This window comes from Pelodiscus sinensis, chromosome 5, assembly GCF_049634645.1.
Source record: "Pelodiscus sinensis isolate JC-2024 chromosome 5, ASM4963464v1, whole genome shotgun sequence".
Taxonomy (NCBI): domain Eukaryota; kingdom Metazoa; phylum Chordata; order Testudines; family Trionychidae; genus Pelodiscus; species Pelodiscus sinensis.
Window position 1 is genome coordinate 1,424,644 of NC_134715.1, and position 18,830 is coordinate 1,443,473.

At 47.5% G+C, this 18,830-nt stretch overlaps 1 long non-coding RNA gene across 4 annotated transcripts in view; it reads right to left on the reverse strand.

The window, feature by feature from the left end:
* LOC112546584 (uncharacterized) overlaps positions 1-18,830 on the reverse strand; it is a 392,852-nt gene that overhangs the window by 224,099 nt on the left and 149,923 nt on the right. Inside the window, exon 3 of one of the 4 annotated variants that reach the window (XR_012903933.1) lies at positions 15,311-15,840. The exons of the other annotated variants lie outside the window; for them this stretch is intronic. This is a non-coding gene — a long non-coding RNA (uncharacterized LOC112546584). Of the gene's footprint in view, positions 1-15,310; positions 15,841-18,830 lie in introns of those variants that run through there. 4 annotated transcript variants of the gene reach the window in all.

Genomic DNA, 18,830 nt, shown 5'->3' on the forward strand with positions numbered 1-18,830 from the left:
GGCCATATTGCTGAGTCATACAAAAAAAAAACCCCACCTTTCCCAGAGGTTATAATGGAAGAACAAGCAAATTTAATTGTATGTGATTCCTGCTAGAAGTTGTGTGTCATTCCCTGGTCCATTCTGCTGTGTCTGGCTTGACTATTTATATTTCTTTTCAGGGACAGAGGCCATCTCTTACTCTGGTTGTACAGTGCTAACTATGGGGCCTTTGTCTTGGCAGGTTCTACCGTAAGAATGGTTTAGTTGGGCTTGGCTCTGCTTTGAGCAGTATGCTGGACTAGATGACCTCCTGAGATCTCTTCCTACCCTACCCTTCTGTGATTCTATGAAATATGATATCAAGACCAATCAGCGTTATCATTAATAAAAAAACATCTGGAATCTCAGAAATGAGGAAGAGAGACTTACGCAGGGGAAGGAGAGGGGAGATTATTCAACATCTGCTTCTGTGAGGTTCTCACACCTTCCTCTGAGGCATCTGCCTCTAGCCACTGCACAGACAAGGTACAGAACTGGGTGGCCCATTGCTATATTCCCACAGAGCAATTCTGGTGCTGATTAATAACAACTGAACAAAGCACATTCAAGGGTTTATTCCCTTTCCACTTCGTTCATTATTATGAATGCATGAGAAAGACCTTTTACATATCTGAGAGACACTGACAGGCATGATTTACAAAGAAGCTTTTTGTTAGATATTTCTCTGCATGAGTCAACCCATGTAAGATAAGAAAGAAACAGCACATTTTCATTCATGCCCTGGGAAGCCAATGCCTGAATGCATTTGCCTAAACCAAACAGGTGCTAATGGAGGCTGTAGGCCTGCACCAGTCCCCAGTGCTGCCAGACAGAAGCAAGCAGGAATTGCCCAACACTATGCCAAAGGAAGAAGTAGTGTTGTGCAGTTTGTGTGTCTGTGCTGTGAGCCTCTAAAGCTCTTGGGTGAAATTCATTCCCGTGCAGTGGCCACGAGCAATGTCTATGCTCTACTTCAGCTACACTCAAGTGGGACTTAATGGTAGGCATGCTTTGTGCAGCCGAGTGGAGAGCTCCGCCCTAAATGCTTTGGGTTCTAGCTATCTTAGAGACTGAAGACCTGCTTCTCCATTGTCCTGCACTGCAGGTGCCCATTTACACCTCTTCAGCGCACATGCAAAATTGGGCACGACCAGATTTATTTTATTTTTTTTTTTTACACTCACTGTGCATCCTCTGGATCTGGTGTGGATCTCACATCTTGGCTTCAGCAGAGCCACTCCTGCTTTCCACTGGTGTAAGTGACAGAAGAATCAGCCCTCCTGTGCAAGATGTAAAGGCGAGCCCATGCTGTGGGGCCGTGAAGAGTTATGCCTTAGCGAGGGTGCTAAGCCACCTGCTGGAGAACCACAATCAGCAGGGCAACAAACTGAAAGGTCCTTTAGAGGAGAGGAAGTGTCTGCCAATTGGCCGTCAGCTACTTGGTTTGCCTGGATCGGTTTCAGTAGGACAAGGCTCCCTCTGCTTCCAGGCAGGACTTGGCTAGAGAGTAAGTGCCAACTTCTCACTCATCTTGGCCATCTCTGTGACTTACATAGGGATTTGCCCTCACAATAGCGTACTGCCCTATTGCATGGCCCCTGCAGCCTGTCACCCACAACACCCACATTCTCTCAGATCAGGAGGGAACATTTCTTTCCACTGATGTGCTGCTGATAAGGAGATGGTGCAAGGACTTTGTCTCCCAGAGTGCGGAAGCAGGTGGGCTGCTCTCAGCCGAAGTAACTCTGTCCTGGTGTTCATACTGACGGCTCTGAGGAACGTCCAAAGAAGCAAGCAGCTGTGGAAAACCGGCAGTAATCCTTTTGTTTGGTGTGTTTCCCCCTTCCTATTTAAGCATCCTAAAACAGATGCGCTGGCCTCTGAAACAATTCTTTTTTGGCTGAATCTCTTTGCTGATGTCAGCACAAAACCACAAATAGCTTCAGTCTGTGTGTAACTGCACTCCTCAGCTAATAGGCTGTGTCTCAAAAATAATGCCCTGAGTTAGTGCAGGAACAAGAAGGAGGCGGGTGTGTGTTGCTCAAAGTGACTGGGTGCATAAGGTGGGGTCCGAATAAGTGTGCTGGGGGCATCAGGCTGAAAAAATTAAACAACTATTTTACACTTTCAAAGAGGTTGGAAGGATTTGAAGTGAGTGCATTGTCACTTTATTTTTAAACTGATTTTATTTCAAAGAAATATCTGGACTTAATTGACTTTGTTTAAGGCCCTAGTTGAATTGCAGGATGATTGTCAAATAATTGTACCTGAGTTGTAGATAAGACAGAGAGACTCAAGGAAAGGTAACAATAGACCTTTATTAATTGAAGTAATTTGGAAAAGCCAAAGAAATCATATTTAAGAAAAATTTGCTGGAACAATATAAACATTCAAGTGTTATTTTTTCAAGGGGAACAACCAGGGATTTTGCTGAAACTATATTAATGGAGGAGTTAGCAGTGGGAACTCCAGCCATTATCAGCTCAGATAAAGGGAGGTCTGCTGTACTAATGGGGGGGGAAACGGCATGTCGCAAACCTACAAATGTATGTACAATTGGGAACTGTGCAAAGTAAGCTATTAAAAATCAAAACTGCAGCAGAAGCCTACTATGGCGGGGCCTCCAATTTCTACAAGATCGCAAATTAAGTCAAACCTGAAGTATGTTATCAAACAGTTATGAAATATGTCGATAGCTATTTCAATGTTACTAAAAGCTTTGCATGGAACAATGAAAACTTTTAGCAATGACAGCTGGTTTTTTTCCCTTCAAAAGCAAGAGTTGGGGGGGGGGGGGTTACTTAAAGTTAAAAGTAACTCAGAGCTTTCAGCTGGCTCTACTAAGGCTCTCACTGTGTTCCCCTGCAAGAGGACATGGCCTTTGCACTCAGCCTCTGGCCTGTAACATCTGGGCAGTCTACTGCACATGCCCAGTCACGGGAGACTCTGTCCTCCATCCGGATCCAGTCCAGTCAAGGCCTTCCAGGAGTGTGAGTGAACAAAAGGCAAGACACTGATGACTTGTCAGATGGATGAGGTAGGACTGTCAGTGAGGCGGACAGCCACCGCAGGCCCCGTGGGGGGAGAGGGCAGCTCCATGCCCCGGAATGGGCAGGGCTGAGGAGAAAAGAGGTGGGGCCTAGGGCAGACGGGGCGGGGCTGAGGGCAAAGGGATTGGGCCGAGGGCAGACAACCCTTAGCACTGCCCAGTCTGCAATGCACCCCAGCCCCAGCCCTGGCAGCCATGCAGGTCAGCACTCCAGGGGTAATTCAAGGGGCCCAGAGAAATTGCTCCCTTTGCCCGGCCCCACAGGCAGGCCTGAAGACTGTCTGGCCTCAGAGAGCTCCTAATCAGTTGTTGCCACAATGAAGCTGGCAGATTAACCTATAATATCACTCCCATCATGGCAATTTGTCTGGCCCTCAGCTGTCAGTGCTAATTGGTGCATGTGACCGATCACTCAAGAACTTGCAGTCCCCTGTGTGTGGGCAGGTATCATTCTGGGACAGGAAGTAGGTTCTGTAGGGTTTGATCTTATTCCCATTAGCAAGGGGGAGAGTTTAGCCTGTCCTTCCAGGGAGTTACCATATGCTTTGGATCAGGTGCATAGTGCCCCTTATGTCACTGTGTTTGAGGGCGCTCCTCTTAGCCAAGCACAAACATGAAACCTCTGCTGATGGCCCACTCGCAGGAGTGAGAGTCCCACATGTAGCTTGGTTGCCGTATTTTAATTTCCTGACATTGTTAGCAAAGGGGTCAGGTGGCAGACAATAGGGACGGAAAGTATTGAGCCAGTTAGGTCTCTTGCCTTTGCTGAAGCTAGCCCAGTTCACCTCACTTGAGGCTGTAACTAAACATGAAGATCATTTGAAAGAACCACCACAAGTTGAGACCAACTCTTATTTTTTTCTGAACCAATTCACCTACCTCTGGCATCTACCAGCCACCAAGTGAGTCAGCTGTTTTAAAACTCGGCCATCTCTGGGTCCCACCCTGTGCAGCACTGTAGATCAAACCTACGTACTGCACAATGCACATCCCAGAACAAAAGCCACACTGCAGCGAGAATGGGCAGGTAGCTCACAGCAGTATCACAGAGAAGCGTGAGAGAAAATGTAATTGTTTTCCCATCCACATTTTGTGCTGTGATAGTGAGTTCCCAGTCCTGTAAGCCTGACTCGAGAGCTGCCAAAGTTAAAATTTCACATTCTAATTTTTAATTTTCCTAAACAGATGAGTTGCTAACTCACTGGAGCATTTTTCCTGAAGAAATTTACAATTTTATTTTGGAAGAGGCAATCAGAGTTAGCAGCCAACGTGTTGCATCCCAAGCTGATAATGCACACTGTCGTTTGCACACAGAGCAAAACACAAAGTAGGCCGGAGAGAGAAAATGATCTCACAAATCCACTTTTTCCAATGCTCTGATAATCTCTGAATGCTTCCCACCACAGGTAGCATGGTGCATGGAACCATCTCTTTTATGGAGAAGGGTTTGCTAAAAACTTTGATTCTAGAGACAAGCCAGCTGGGGAGGTAAATTTAGTTCATGCTAATGCTTTCCTCAGATCTTTCAGCATGCAAGAGTGACACAAGAGAGGGCAACTGCTGAATTCTTGAGCTGGATTTGAGCGCTCAGCTGGGACACTGGTGTCAGAGTGGGACAAGTTTCAGACACTTGTTTTTGTGGATAAGGATATTTAAAAAGTTGTTTGGTGGTATAATTGCATGGGGTCGTTGGTTATTTTTAACAGAACTGAATGCTGAGATACTGTGAAGAAAGAAGAACTCTGTAGGTAATGAATAGTGTCAGCGTGTACTCATGTTTTATTGTTAAAAATATAGTGCTACTTGATTGCCTCGTATGAGTTATTTTCAAAACCTGAACAGGGCTAATACACACCTTGGCATATGAGTATGTGTGCTAATAAGGTGGAAATAGCTAGCCTGCTCTGACAACTAGTGATTATTCCAATTATTACACCTGACTTTTACTAATTCGTTTCTAATAACTTTGGTGACATTGGTCAGTTAAGTAGTCAATGAATTGCCCGGTGTTCAGAATGGTGCTACTTCCCCTTTAAATCAGACAACCCCGCTAGCTGTTACTAGGGACACTGCGCAGAGCCGGTGTCTATGGAAACTGCAGTTGTACGTGATTTGCCATCGGAACTGTTCCAGGAGCCGCACAGCATAGAGAGGAGGGAGGGACAGCTAAGAAGCAAGCAGGGAGAAAGGAAGAGCGCAGTATGTGGGCACCAGCGAAAGCAGCAAGACACATGGTATGAAGACGGTGCGCTCCTGTGATGTGGACCAGCCAACAACAAAGGTTCTGTTTTCCATCATAGGGCCCAACCATGTCAGCCGTTCCATCACCTGTGCACCTACTACTGTGGTATGTGCCAGCGAGGCCCCTCTGCCTTGTACATTGGACACTACGGATTCTCTCCACGCAACGGAATAAATGGACACAAATCAGTCATCACGAGTGGTACCATACAAAATCCAGTGGGAGAACATTTTACCCTCTCTGGACACACAGTTACAGGCTTTCCTGTGCTCCTCCGGACATCGCTCTGTTTGCACCTGTTGTCTTGTGTTTCTTACCTAGATTGGAAACTCTTTGGGGCAGGGACTGTACAGCATCCAGCACAAACGTGACTTGGTCCATGACGGGGCCTGCAAGCTCGCTACCAAAGTACCAGTAAATAATCCCGTGCTAGTTCTAAACAGGGTGCAGATTTGGGAAAGGTTCAAGGGTGGTTTGTGGCAAGTACTTGTCATGTACTTTAAAAAAAAAAAAACCTCAACTGATCTGCCATAAAGCTCCTGTCAGCTCTTCCCCTCCTGGTGGCTTTACAAGTGAATAATGCTACGCTCATGTTATTGTCCAGCTCTCCAAAGCCTCTTTCTTACATACCACTACCTTGTCCCAGAGGATTGCTAGAAACTCCTCATAGCTCTCCAGTAAAATATCTTCCCGATCCAATCCTCCCACCAGCTAACTCCAACACCAGCATTTCCTTGGAGAGCTCCCTGAAGATGGATTCACATTTGCAGGGTTTGGAAACTTCTCCTCAATGTGTCCCTCTGAGGAGAAACGTACAAGCGTCGTGTATCCATGCCGGCTTGGCAAAGATGCTGGGAGAGCTCCCAGTCTGCCGGCTTCCCCTTTTCCTCCCTGATGGTGGCCATGGCAAGGCTTTGGTGCAGTCACCTGACAGCACTGATGCGCGATCCATTGGCTGAGGAGGCATCTTAGAGCACACCCTGACAATCGGGTTGCGTCTGGCTCCCAGCTTGGTTGCACCATCCACCCACCGTGTCACCTTGGACAAGTAGCTTCACCTCCTTGGCCTCAATCCGGGAAAGCACTTCTACATGGGCTTCCCTTTAAGCACCAGTGGTTCTTGGGACCACACAGGGACCAATCACATGCTTCCAGTGAAGCAGGAGGTTCAGTGCTTTCCTGGTGTGGGCCCAGAGTGCTCAGCACCGCACAGGATCAAGCCCCTTGTGCCCCAATAGACTGCTCTGTAGGAAACACAAGGGAGCAAGGGTGGTGTGGCCAGACGAATCGACATCCTGCCTGACACGCAAGAGACGCCGCCCCCGTTCCTTGCACTGGTCTCAGGCTGCAAGGGTGGGGGAGGGCTGCTTTGGAAATCCATCCCTTTGCCTTGGAAGAAAGAACTGCCCATTGGCATAGCAAAGCCCACACAACCCAGACAACATTAAATTAACCAGCCGGTACAGTAATTCAAACCAACACACAACCCAGTGCACCGAGCAGTTGGAGACGCAATACAGATTTTACTTTCAATGAAAATTGCATTTCTTCTCATAATCTCATTTCCCCCCAGTTGTGCTGCAAACTTGCATTTTGCTAGTTGAGGCAAATACATCCATTGCGCAGCTCCTCTTTCTTGTGAATTAACAGAGCTCTCCAGGCCTCCACTTTGAGCTGCCTGGAATGTAAACAACCTGTCCACACTCCCGCCTGTTGAATCATTTCCCTGATACACTGACGATGTGTTACTGTCCCTGCCAGCACGGCAAGGCATGTGATTTTGCATCCTGTGTCTATTATACCAGCCTGTTCCCACAAGAATCAATGACAGCCAGAAATGGAGACCATGTTTGCATTAAATCACCAGAGTGCTGAAGTTAAAATCTGTCGCCGTGTGCGGAGCTGGCTCTCTGGGCGCTCTGCTTCACTGAGTGTCTTTTAACAAGCAATAGCTCTTGGCGCACAGTAAAACTGCACATATTGCTCCACAATATTTCAGAGCATGGACTCCAACTTCCTGTTCACTGGTCTGTCCCGGTCTGCTATAGAAAATCCATTGAGTGAGCTCCCACCCCGCCAACCTGGTATCAACAGGAGCATGGTTTGCGTAGCACGGTCACTCCTTGTAGAACATGTTTGCTCTGTGACCAACACTGAAGGAAGCTTTTGACCCTCTCTTCTCTAGAGGGTACTTGTCTATGCAGCTGAAAAAAGGAAATCAAGTCAGGAGACCGAAGTAATCAGCTCTGAGGGGTAAAGGCAGGCTGGACTCTGAAATGCCAATGGAAATATTGATTTGCGAGTGTCTTTTGCACAAGAAACCTGTAGTACATTCTGAGCAGAGCTGTTCAGGGTGAACTGAATCACTTTTAAGGGGAAAGAACAACAGCTGAGCATGCAGCTTACACAGGAACTCCTAGAGTGGAGCAAACCCATAAGTCTCAGAGCCACTCTCCAACAATATCCAGTTCTAGATGTGCCAGAGAAAAGTGCAAGGAACCTTGCAAAAGGCAGATGTGGCATGACTGGTTCTGGGGGGAATTTCCTCCTGACCTCCAATAATTAGGCTGACCGATGCCCTGAAGCAAGGAGGTTCAGAACCTTTCCAAGCCTTTTAAAGTTTCCATTGTTAAAATAATGCATCTTTTCCTTTCCTTTCTAAGGCTACGTGTAGACTGGCATGATTTTCCACAAATGCTTTTAATGGAAAAGTTTTCCGTTAAAAGCATTTTCAGAACAGAGCGTCTAGATTGGCACGGATGCTTTTCCACAAAAGCACTTTTTGCAGAAAAGTGTCCGTAGTAATCTAGACGTGATTTTGCACAAAAACGCCCTGATCGTCATTTTCGCAATTGGGGCTTTTTTGCACAAAACAAATCTGAGCTGTCTACACTGGCCCTTTTGCGCAAAAGGACTTTTGCCCGAATGGGAGCAGCATAGCATTTCCGCGAGAAGCACTGATTTCTTACATGAGATCGTCAGTGTTCTTGCGGAAATTCATGAATTCCCCTCATTCTGAGTACCTGGCCAATGCAAATTCCTTTCCAACACAAGGCACAGATCCATGGAAGTTATGAGGCTCAATACCTTTGAGGATATAGAGCTAAGTTTTGGCCCTGTGGTCTGTCTTTCACTCCTGGCTAGCATATGTAGCTCCCCGCTCAGCTTGCTAGCTGCTAAGAATCCTTTATTCAGCCCCCAGATTTCCCATACAACACACAGGGAGCTGATGATTCGAGCTAGGCATTAGGTGTGACAATGCTTAAGTGCCTTTCTGTAGCTAGCCTTCCTCCCTTTTCAAAACGAGACTTGGGAATTTCAGTCTCTCACCCATATTTCTGAAAGTTTGGCTTTGGCTTCTTAGCCATACTAAGCCTCAAATCTTTTGAAGTTTTGCCACTGGTATAATTCTTCTTCTCTACTCACTTTGTGCTGTGTTGGGACACATTTACAGCATGTTCTTACATGTATTTTGGTTGCAACATTGGGCTGGTTTATTGCATGTTCTCATGCGAATACTTGCAATGCTGAGCTGAGGTTTGTTTATTGGATGGCTTGTGTAGCCCTAGAACCAGTGTGCGATGATCTAAGAGAAAGGAAAATGATTCTATATTCCATTAGCCTGTGGAATCCAAGACCAGCTAAACAAAACTCCAAAGATGAAAAGTTTGCTCCTTAAAATACTTCTGAAGCAAGAACTGACATTTTAACATACATATTTCTATGATATTTGGGAATACATTTTCTTCTCTCCTAAATGCCATTTTGATCTGTGATAAGTGATTTATTCCGTCAATGGACAACGTGTTCCATTACATCGCTAGTTCAGCTACTGCCATTTCTTGGCTTCCCTCGGCGACACGAGAATGTGCCGAGACAAATGCAATTTAGTTAACCATTCTCATTCTGGCCAGGCAAGTGTTTATCTTTGCATTAATGCATGGTGTCATGTTAATCGTAATGCAGTTTTGCCTCCGTTAGTGATAGCTTCCAATCAGATTACTGTGTAAAAATGCACCACTTGGAAATGCTTCTCAAGATGTTTTATGTTAATTTCATTATAATGGACTACAATCAGGCAATTGTAATGGTAGTAATTTTCACTGCTTTTATAGAAATTGAAGATAGGTTTGGCATGAGTCCAAATGTTGCTCCGAACACAAACAGCCGTCAACTTTTATATTCTTGGTAACAAGTTTTCAACTACCTTCCATAAAAACGTAACAGAGTAAGAGTACACGGGCGCTCAGAAGAAAGTGCCATTTTGAACACATACAATGTTCCTTATGAAATACTATGTACAAAATTATTGGGGGTCGGGGTGCCTGGAGGGGGGTTCTCATTTCTTAGAGCGTTCTTATGGTTGACTGAAACATCAGAACATTGAAATAACTAATGTTGAAATTGCACCAATAGATTTTAAGGAGCATCCTCACCTTAGCTCAGCTGTGATGAATACAACCTACTGTCTGTCGGCTGAAGTACATCTGCACTTGATAGGGAATTGATTCAGTATATGCAAAATGCTATGGTATATAAACACATTTATTGCCCCTCCCTGGAGCTCTTTCCTTACCCAACCTCCCTTCAGTTTCAAAGCAAGGCTCACACTCTCTTATTTAAAACATTCCAAGAAACATCAATTGGAAAAATATATTTGTGGCAATGTAGCGTTATATCTATTGATCTAATCGGTCTACTGTCATCTGTAGAAGATCTGCCTGATTCAGTAGACAAATGCCCCATCATCGCCAGGCAATTAGCAAGGTTTAGGATATATACTGGGTCACAGAGGGTCAGTGAGTCTCAAACCCAGGGCGATGGGTCTCAAGGCAGCTGTCTGTTCAGTCATGACCCAGCAGCTTGCAGGTATAAGTGGGAAGAGTGGGCTGACGGACCTAACTCACCAGAGAATGGAAGAGGAGCTGTTCAGTCTTTCCAATTGGCTGATGCTCGCTATGTTAGCCAGGGGGCAGTGCAGGAATTTTCTGACTATGTGCTTCCATTATTTGGCTGTTACTTTAGACCTTGCCTTCTCGCCTGACTCCCGTGCATTGTCTCGTTCCCACCCTCCAGATCCCTGCCTCTATTCCCTACTGACTCCAGGCCAATCCCTACCTTGACTCCAGACTCTGTCTCCAACCTCTGGTTCCTGACTCCTAATCTGACCACTAGGGCTGACCCCCACTGTGCTGACGACCTACGTCCTGGTCTATAGCAGTCACTAGCAGAGGTCTGGCCTCAGAAGCATGCCTATCCACATCATAAGGGAGGATCACACACTGAAAACCTCCCAAAACTCTCACTGCCCCAGCTATTCTACGATTCTCCCAGATCTCTTGATAATGGACCCATTTTAAAGGGAGATGTCCTTGGATTCCTTTGTACCCACCATAGAATCTCTGCCATGCCCAGACGACCTGCTATCCTCCCTACTTTCTGCAGCCCTGATCCAATGTCCACTGAAGTTAACATATTTCTGATGACTTCAATGGGGTTTGGATCAAGCCCCAACATTTCAGCTGATCCCGCCAGTATTCCCAAGGGGAAAGCTTTGAGATCGTGAGCACTCAAGACTCCACATAAGCATCAATTTCTCTTGGGCTAATCCTCAGAGCCAGATATTCCCCAGATAACCAGGAAATATGAAATGCATCTCAGAGCAGCCCTAGCCAAGTCTGCTATGTTTGTCATGGGCCCTTTGCGCCAGGGGTGCAGGCCAGGGCCGGCCTTTCACCGCTCCCAGAACGCCTTGCCTTTCTCCACCACAGAAGAGAGAGGTGACTGCCATTTGTAACCAAGCTCAGTAATGGTAGCTGTTCCAAAGGCGGAACCAGAATCCAGTCACATTAGCTCACTTTGCTTGCCAGTCTTAAATGGCTTTGTTGAGTAGAGCTTCTAACAAGGGGAATGGAAAATACACATGAAAATGTCTTTGAATGGGACAGAGCTGCTCCATAATGACAAGGAATAAGCCCCAGAACAACGGAACAGATGCAGAACAACATGTAATTGTAGATCTTATCTGGATTTGGGTGGTGCCTGAGGGACACAGAACCTCAGAAATACAGGGCAGGAAGGGACCCCAAACATTAGCTAGTCCATCTCTCCTTGCAGAAGGAGGATTGGGTGCTGTGGAAAGGGACTTAGGGGATATAGCAAATCACAAGCTAAACAGAAGGCAACAGTGTAACTGTTGCAAAAAAAGCGATCACCATGCTGGGCTATATTAGCCGGAGTGTTGTAAGCTAAACGCAATTCCTCCATGCTGATTAGGCTTCAGCTGGAGTATTATGTCCAGTTCTAGGAATATCAACAGTTCCTAAACCATGTGTTTGTTTAACCTGTTCTTAAAACTTTCCAGTGACGGGGATTCCATATCCTCCCTAGGTTCTCTATTTCAGAGTTTACCATCTTTATGGCTAAAAACTTTCTCCTATCCTACCCTCATTGAAAACTATTGACTATTGTCCTTTTTATAAGAGTCACATATTTAAAAGCAGTTAATTACCACCCCCCAAGCCTTCATTTGGAGACAAACTGTTCAGTTCTTTCCGTTCCAAACCTCTTCTTATTTCTTAGGCTCTCCTCTGGATTCTGTCCAACTTGACTGCCTCTTTCTTAAAATGCGACCAGTACCAAGTAGTGTGGAACAATTAGCTCCTGGGGCCTTTATAGGAAAACTCCTGCTACTACTCTCATCATGACTCTTGCAGATATTGCAGGAATGGGGGCCAGGTGCATGGCTATGCTACCTGGAAATAGGTAAGCCCCTCCTCGTTTCCAGAGCCACACGCAAAGCCAGCTACTCTTCGGCCCTTGCAGGGATTTTCAGGTGTGCCTGGAAACAGACAGTCTGTGCAACCTCTCCCATTAAACCAGGAGCTGCCAATGCATGCCATGTGGGAGTGTGCTTTAGTGGAGTGACACAGAAATGCGGCTGTGGTGGAAGGTGGATAGAAAGTGCTGGCCAAATTGTGCCATCTGCCACACGAGGTTGGAGAAATGTGAAGAAGCAGCACTCCAAGTGTTGGGTTGGCACAGTCAGTCAGAGGCCACATATCTGAGAGAGGGCAGGGTTTGAGCCCCGGGACCCAACTCTACCCCGCGCCTGCATGTTTTGTGGAGCATGCCTCCAAAATAAGCAGAGGGGATGACGCAAGGAGAAAGTTGTGCTGTGTATGGGGAGTGAAATAATGTTTAGGGAAGATAAGGGTGGATTGTATGTACACGCTGTCTCCCCGGGCCTGGGACAAAATGCAGTTAGACGCGTGAAGGGGTTCTTTCAAGGGAGTGCGCTGTAATGTGTTTGGTGCTTACAACAGCGGCAGTGTTGCTGACTCTCACAATTTCCTCAGGAGTCCAGTGGCATTTTCCTTAAGCATGTGGCATGGATGCATGTTCTAATGGAGACGCAAGTGACTCTGGGCCCAGAAGAAAGTGGTCCTGAGCCCAGGAGGCCTATGGCTGCTCAGCCCCCAACTAGAACTACAGAACTTCAGACTCCCCCTCCACCCCACTGCAAACAGGACAGACATTAGCAAGGACCTGGCCAACAGGGGTCTGCTCAGAACAAGGACTCAACAAATGCAGATCTGGGTGTGTCCATCTAAGAGGAACAGTCCCAGGGGGTGTAGCTCCCCAATGTGCCACTAGGGGGTGGTAACAGATTAAGGTCCCATATTCGCACTCCCCTATATCCCACCCAGGGGAGCAGACACAGAAGCATCTCGGCATGAACGGGAGAGATGAGTTGGAATCGGGCATCTGGGACACCATGCCTGCTTGGCTTTGGGCCACCTCATAACCTGGAGCTACATCCCTCCGTCACGCTCGCTTACGCTACACAGCCAGTCAGGTGTCAATCACAGAGGCACTTTAAAGAAACGCGGCCTTCCTTAGGTGCCATGCGGGGTACCGACTTGCCATAGGGTGATCCATTGGCAGCGCATACCAGCTGTCTTTTCCGAGAGCTGCTGTGGTAAATTATTGGACGATGCAGCTGCGCAGAGTGAGCCTTTCACTGTTGTTTGCTTCTTTTCCAAAGGGTTGTAAAAAGATGAATAGGCTTCCCCTGCATCTTCACTTCAAGTATAACTGCCCAAGTCAGTTAAATATTAGGAAGTGGGGCTCTAAATCTTCAGGGTCGATTAAGCTGCAATATATATGAGATTCCCGGCTTCTCTTGTGTTTAGTAATAACACAAAAGAAATTGCGACGGAATGATGCACTATAAAACAACATGGCAACACAGATAAAGCTGTGAATACATAGCAAGAAAAAACGAAGCTTGAAACATTTTCATTTGTATCCAAGGTGTAAGAATAAAAGCCGAGAAACTCTCATTCTCTCCTAAGGTTTCCAAATTCCACCTCTTGTTTCACTGGAGCTCCGGCTTTTATTCCCATTGAGTTTCGCTCTCTACTAGCTATGGCCCAGCAAGTGGAGTTGGCACACGGCTCCTCTCTCAAAAGATGACCTTTTATTTCAACTGGCTTTATTCTGAACAGCCTCCTCTTTTGAGAGGAGAAACAAGTGACTGTAGCTTGTAGCGCCAATAGTCAATGGCGCAAGCTTTTCATGTTGCATGGGGATAAGTATGCAGCACTGATCCTCTGGACTTTTTTCTTTTGGAAGCCTCTCTGCCCCCTGACGCTGACAGGTGCTTTCGAAAGGCAGTTGCCACCCCCCAGGACTGACTTTGAAACCAAGCACTGGGAGCTAGTCCACAGCTTGAAATACATTAGATGACACCCGGTCAGCTGAGTGCTTGGGTGGCCACCTAGGCGAGAGCCAGGTGCCACCCAGCTGATGAACAGAGCACCTACAGCTGGCAGCATGTGTTCCTGTGGGTGGTGCACATCTGCACATGCCTTGGATCACATAAAATTTATTCTGCACATAGATGAAAAAAATTAGAGGGACCATTGAGAGGGAACCTACGCTTAGTGCAGTGCGGAAGGGGGGATGTGGAAGAACAGAGTCATTAGGGTCATCTTAGTGCTCGCACAAACAACATCCACAAACACTCAAGTGTCTGGGGGAACCTTTTCCCTAAAATACATGTTTTTAAAAATGTTTCAAATTAAATTGCCAAGGGGCCAGGCATGGCAAGGGCAGGCTCAGGATGGGTGTACTCCAGAGGAGCAATATTCCTTTGGAAGGAAATCTCTGTTGAAAAGGAGTTTGAGGGAAGCACAGCCACACAGATGGCTTCTCCTTTAAGGGCATGTTTGAATGAAATTCTGCACATTTACCCATGTTAACATTTGTATTTGTGCCCATCACACAGCATCCATGCACCTCTCAGACTAATACACCATTGTAAACCAGCCTCACAGCCTACGCAGACACAGAGCATCATGTTTCCTGTGGCCCAATTTTCCTTTCTCTTGGTCAGCTCTCCATGCATATTCCCAGGGCGCCGTACGTGTTGGAGGGACTAGTCATCTGTTTAACTTGCTATAAACCTGTGTTAATTAGCCCATCATACAATTCTAGTAAGCACAAGGCAGATGAATGTTTAATCTGTGTTAGCTGGCCAATACCAACAATCCAGTGTGGACTGCCAGACTAAATCAGCCATCTTGTGTCAGGAAGCCCAGCGAGAGCCTTCCGAGGGATGGTGGAGGCTTCACAGAGGACAGTTTGCACAACTCAGCGATCGGTGACAGAGACAGACAGGTCACCCCCAGCACCATGGCCTGTCAAGGACCCCCAACCAGCTCCAAGCCTATGCATCCAGGTGAGTCTGTGGTAAAAGCAAGCCCACAGCTACATGCTAGCAAGCCCGGGGGCCTGGGCGGGGGATATGGGCATCCGTTTGTTTTCAGGGGTGCTGTTTAAATGTCTGTGAAATGCATGAGCTGTATTATGGCCAGCAAAGCGGAGTCAGAGGGCCCATGGTCCCTGGAGGGGCAGTGAGGGGACATTAGCAAAGCAAGGACTTAGGCGCGGAGTGATGCAGCCATGTGAACAGAGCAGGGCTCAGCGTTTAATACAGTTCTACTTGTTCAGCTTAACCTGCTATCAGGCACAGTCTTTGCTAACAAAGCACAATTCGTTATCACAATTCATTATTCACTGCCTCCAGTAGCGGCCAGTGCCTGATTTATCCAGGGAACGTGTCTGGAAACCCTTCAAAGAACAGCTACGAAACTTCTCCAACAGCCATGTTCTTCTCATCTTCCCAGTTATGCCTTGGGACCCAAAACATTTGAGTCTGGCTAATACCGGGGGCAACTGTGGAAAGCTCCCAGGTGTGCAATGCTCCTCCCCCTGCAAGATTCAGAACCAGCCCAAGGGGAGATGGAGCGAAGATGTAGCCTCAGTCCCATTTTACAGAAATAGCAGGGTGAGGCACATAGACCAAAGGCATTGCCTAGAGTCACAAAGTCCATGGCAGGAAGTGAAGTCAGATCTCCAGTGCCTAAACTTCAAAACCGGCAAGGGTGCAGAATCGTGAAATCGGCAAGGGTGCAGAATCGTGAAGCCCAAGCAAAGTTACGTGCCGTCGTCTCCTCTGCTCCTTGTGAAGAAAGCACAGTGAGTGATTCATAGTAAAGAATTTCTTTGATGCATCTTGACGGTTTCCCATTGACAAACTGTTCACAAAGACATCTCAATTTTCCCAGACTTATTCAGAATTACTCACTGCATAGTGTCTATGAATAATACCTGTTCTGCAGCTCATTCACACGCCAGTCATTGCGCGTAGTTGATGTTGGAAATCTGAGCTGTTTTTACTGGGCACATACATCAAATGGCGTATTTCCGGGCCCTGACTGGAGGAGTGCAGGTGTTAAAAACAGGTTCTTGAAGCAGATCTTTGCAATTAGACATTCAAAATTCATGTCTGGCAAATACTCTGCAACACTCACGTTAAAAAAGCACTGATTCAGTCAACCTTCCTGCCAATAAACTTGTTTGCTAGAATGATTACAGTCAAAGCAAATTGGTTAGAGTCAAAACACTATTCACAGAACACTTCCAGACTCTTTTGTCATTTGCGAGGTGAGTTGTCCTGGGAACTGTACATTGCGAGCCTGCACCATTTGTAAGGTCAGGAGCCAGAAAGGATAACTTGAAGCCCTAAAGCTAACTGAAAGGATCTTAGCGGTGGAGGAAGACAGGTTTGAATCCACTCTAGTGGACATGGTAAGGCCACCAGAAGAGGAGTAAAATAAAAGCAAACAGATAATGAAGAAGAGCCGGTCAGAGGGAGAACACGGCTGAGAACTGTGTGAGGGAAGGCAACAGGCCTTGGTTATGAGACAGGGAGAATATATAAAGATATAGTCTCAGAGGCTTGCGGAAGGCTACCAAAGGGGACTGGTGCAGCTCAGGCAGAAGACTCAGCTATATGCCCCAGCTTTGGGGGAAACGGAGCATGGATTAGGCTGGGTTAGCAGAGGTGAAGACAAGGCCGAGTCCAGCACAAGGAGGCAGAATGATCATGACACAGAAAGAGCTTTCAGATGAGTAAGGCTGTTCCAGGGAAGCAAGAGCGGTGGCGCTTACTTAGTGCAAGTGCCACAGGAGCATTTTATGGGTGGGTCCAAGCTCCCCACGGCTCTGGAACGGGACTTTCAGAGTGCACCCATTGAGCCGACAGCCATTCCCTGTGGGACTCTGCAGTCGAGCAGTGGCGATGCATTTTACCCCCGTCAGCCCTCGCAGTGCCAGGGGAGCAAGGCAGACTCCATTCCCTCCTCTGCATCCTCCTGGGTCTGCCTTCCCGCCCTGAGCCATTCCCACCCATGTAGCTCCCTGGAGGCGATGGGATGGCTCAGCACTGGCCTGCAAAGCCTTTCTTGCATTGCATCCCCTTTAAACCTCCATCAGAGGCTGCCCAACTTGGCCACCTTCCCCCAGTGGCCTTATGCCTAATCTTCAGCCCAACTCTGGGCCCTCGAATTAAGGGCAGGGAGAGAGCTTCGCCCTACCTTCCCCAGCAGCCAGTACCGGAACTTAGATGCTCCTTCTGCAGAGGGTTCCAGCTCAGGAACCTGTAACACGCTCAGCTTCCTCAAACTCCTTGCTGCCTCCTTGGACTTCTTCCGACTTTGACCAATCTCTGGGCCCTCTCCCCAAAGACTCTGTCCCACCCTGGGCTCTGCAGAGTCCTTTCCAGCTCCTGCACACTTCATTGCCTCCCAGGGCTCCCGTCTGCCTCTACCACTGCTGCAGCTGTCCCCACGTCTCTCTCTTTCCCATGGGTGCGTCCAAGGGTCCTACCCCTGTAGCAAGGCTCATCCAGAGAGCTTGCTCCATCCCTGTGGCTTCTCAGACTCTCTCCAGGCCTGTGGACAAAGCTGCCTTCTTAGGAGAGCTCCCCAAACCCTAATGTCTGCCTGGTCTTACTGTTTCCCCTCCTGCTGCCCTGAAATCCTTTTCTTAGTCTCCCTCCTCCACACAGCTGGGATTCGTCTTTAATTTAGCACCCAGCTCTTCCCCAGTTGGGCTCAATCCTAAACGGGGCTTGGTGCGTTCTCCCAGGCCACCCAGCTCCAGCAATTGCTCTTGGGCTCCCATAACTGCGTCTCTGCCATCAGAGCCCCCTCATCTACTCCTCTGTGTGCCCGGTGATCACACGCTCTTTGGAGTGGCCCCATCTTCAGAGTCATTTGGAAATATCTAGCCCCTAGAGCACGGGCAGGCTATTATTTTTTGTCAAGTTCCACATTTCTTGGCCAAGGTATAGTCAATATCTGGACTCCAGAGACAATAAGAATAATGGCACTAATGAGAATAATGAGTAAAGGAAAGATCGATTTCAGGGGCCATACAAAAGCTCTGGCAGTCCATATTTGGCCCGCCACCTGCCCTTTGACTACCCCTGACTTTGGGAATGCTACCGCAGTGACTCCTCACCATCATCATGTATCATTATGCTGGTTATTACCCTCGTTGCTCTTCTGCCTGCACCTTTTAATACATTGTCCCCTGTTCTCTCCAGCTATTCAAGTGAACAAGATGAAGCCACGTCGTCAGTGCAAGCCAGAGGAAGGAGCTAATTGGGAGAGAAGGCGATGGAACTTGGAAAGGGAAGGAAGAGCCCTGGGGAGTATCGTACTCCAGCTCACACGGGCTGCAGACCGGTTATTCCTCTTTGGAGTGCGCTCTACAGAAGTCCCCAATCCACATGGCAAAACCGTTCTCCCTTCTTGCTCTGACAAGCCAAAGAAAATGTTCCTTTGCAAGAGCTGGAGTGCCCCTTCTCTCCTGCTCGCTCACATGAGGCCGTGTCGTTAGCTTTCCCCACTGACCTAATTATCGGTTTCTTTTCAACCGCGCCAGGTTTTGTACGGTGCGGCAAGCAAACAGACAGAGGTGTCTGACCCTTCCTGAAAGAAGCAGAGAAATCCCCTGGCCAGGCCGCTCCAGGCCTGTAGGCTTTTTAAATCTTTCACAAGGTCGCTTACAACTTCAGCAGGCGTGTACATGTTGTAAAATGCTTTGGCTGCGTTGCTCTTCTGAAGCCCCCATCGACATGGTGAATGCTCGTTCCTTACTCTC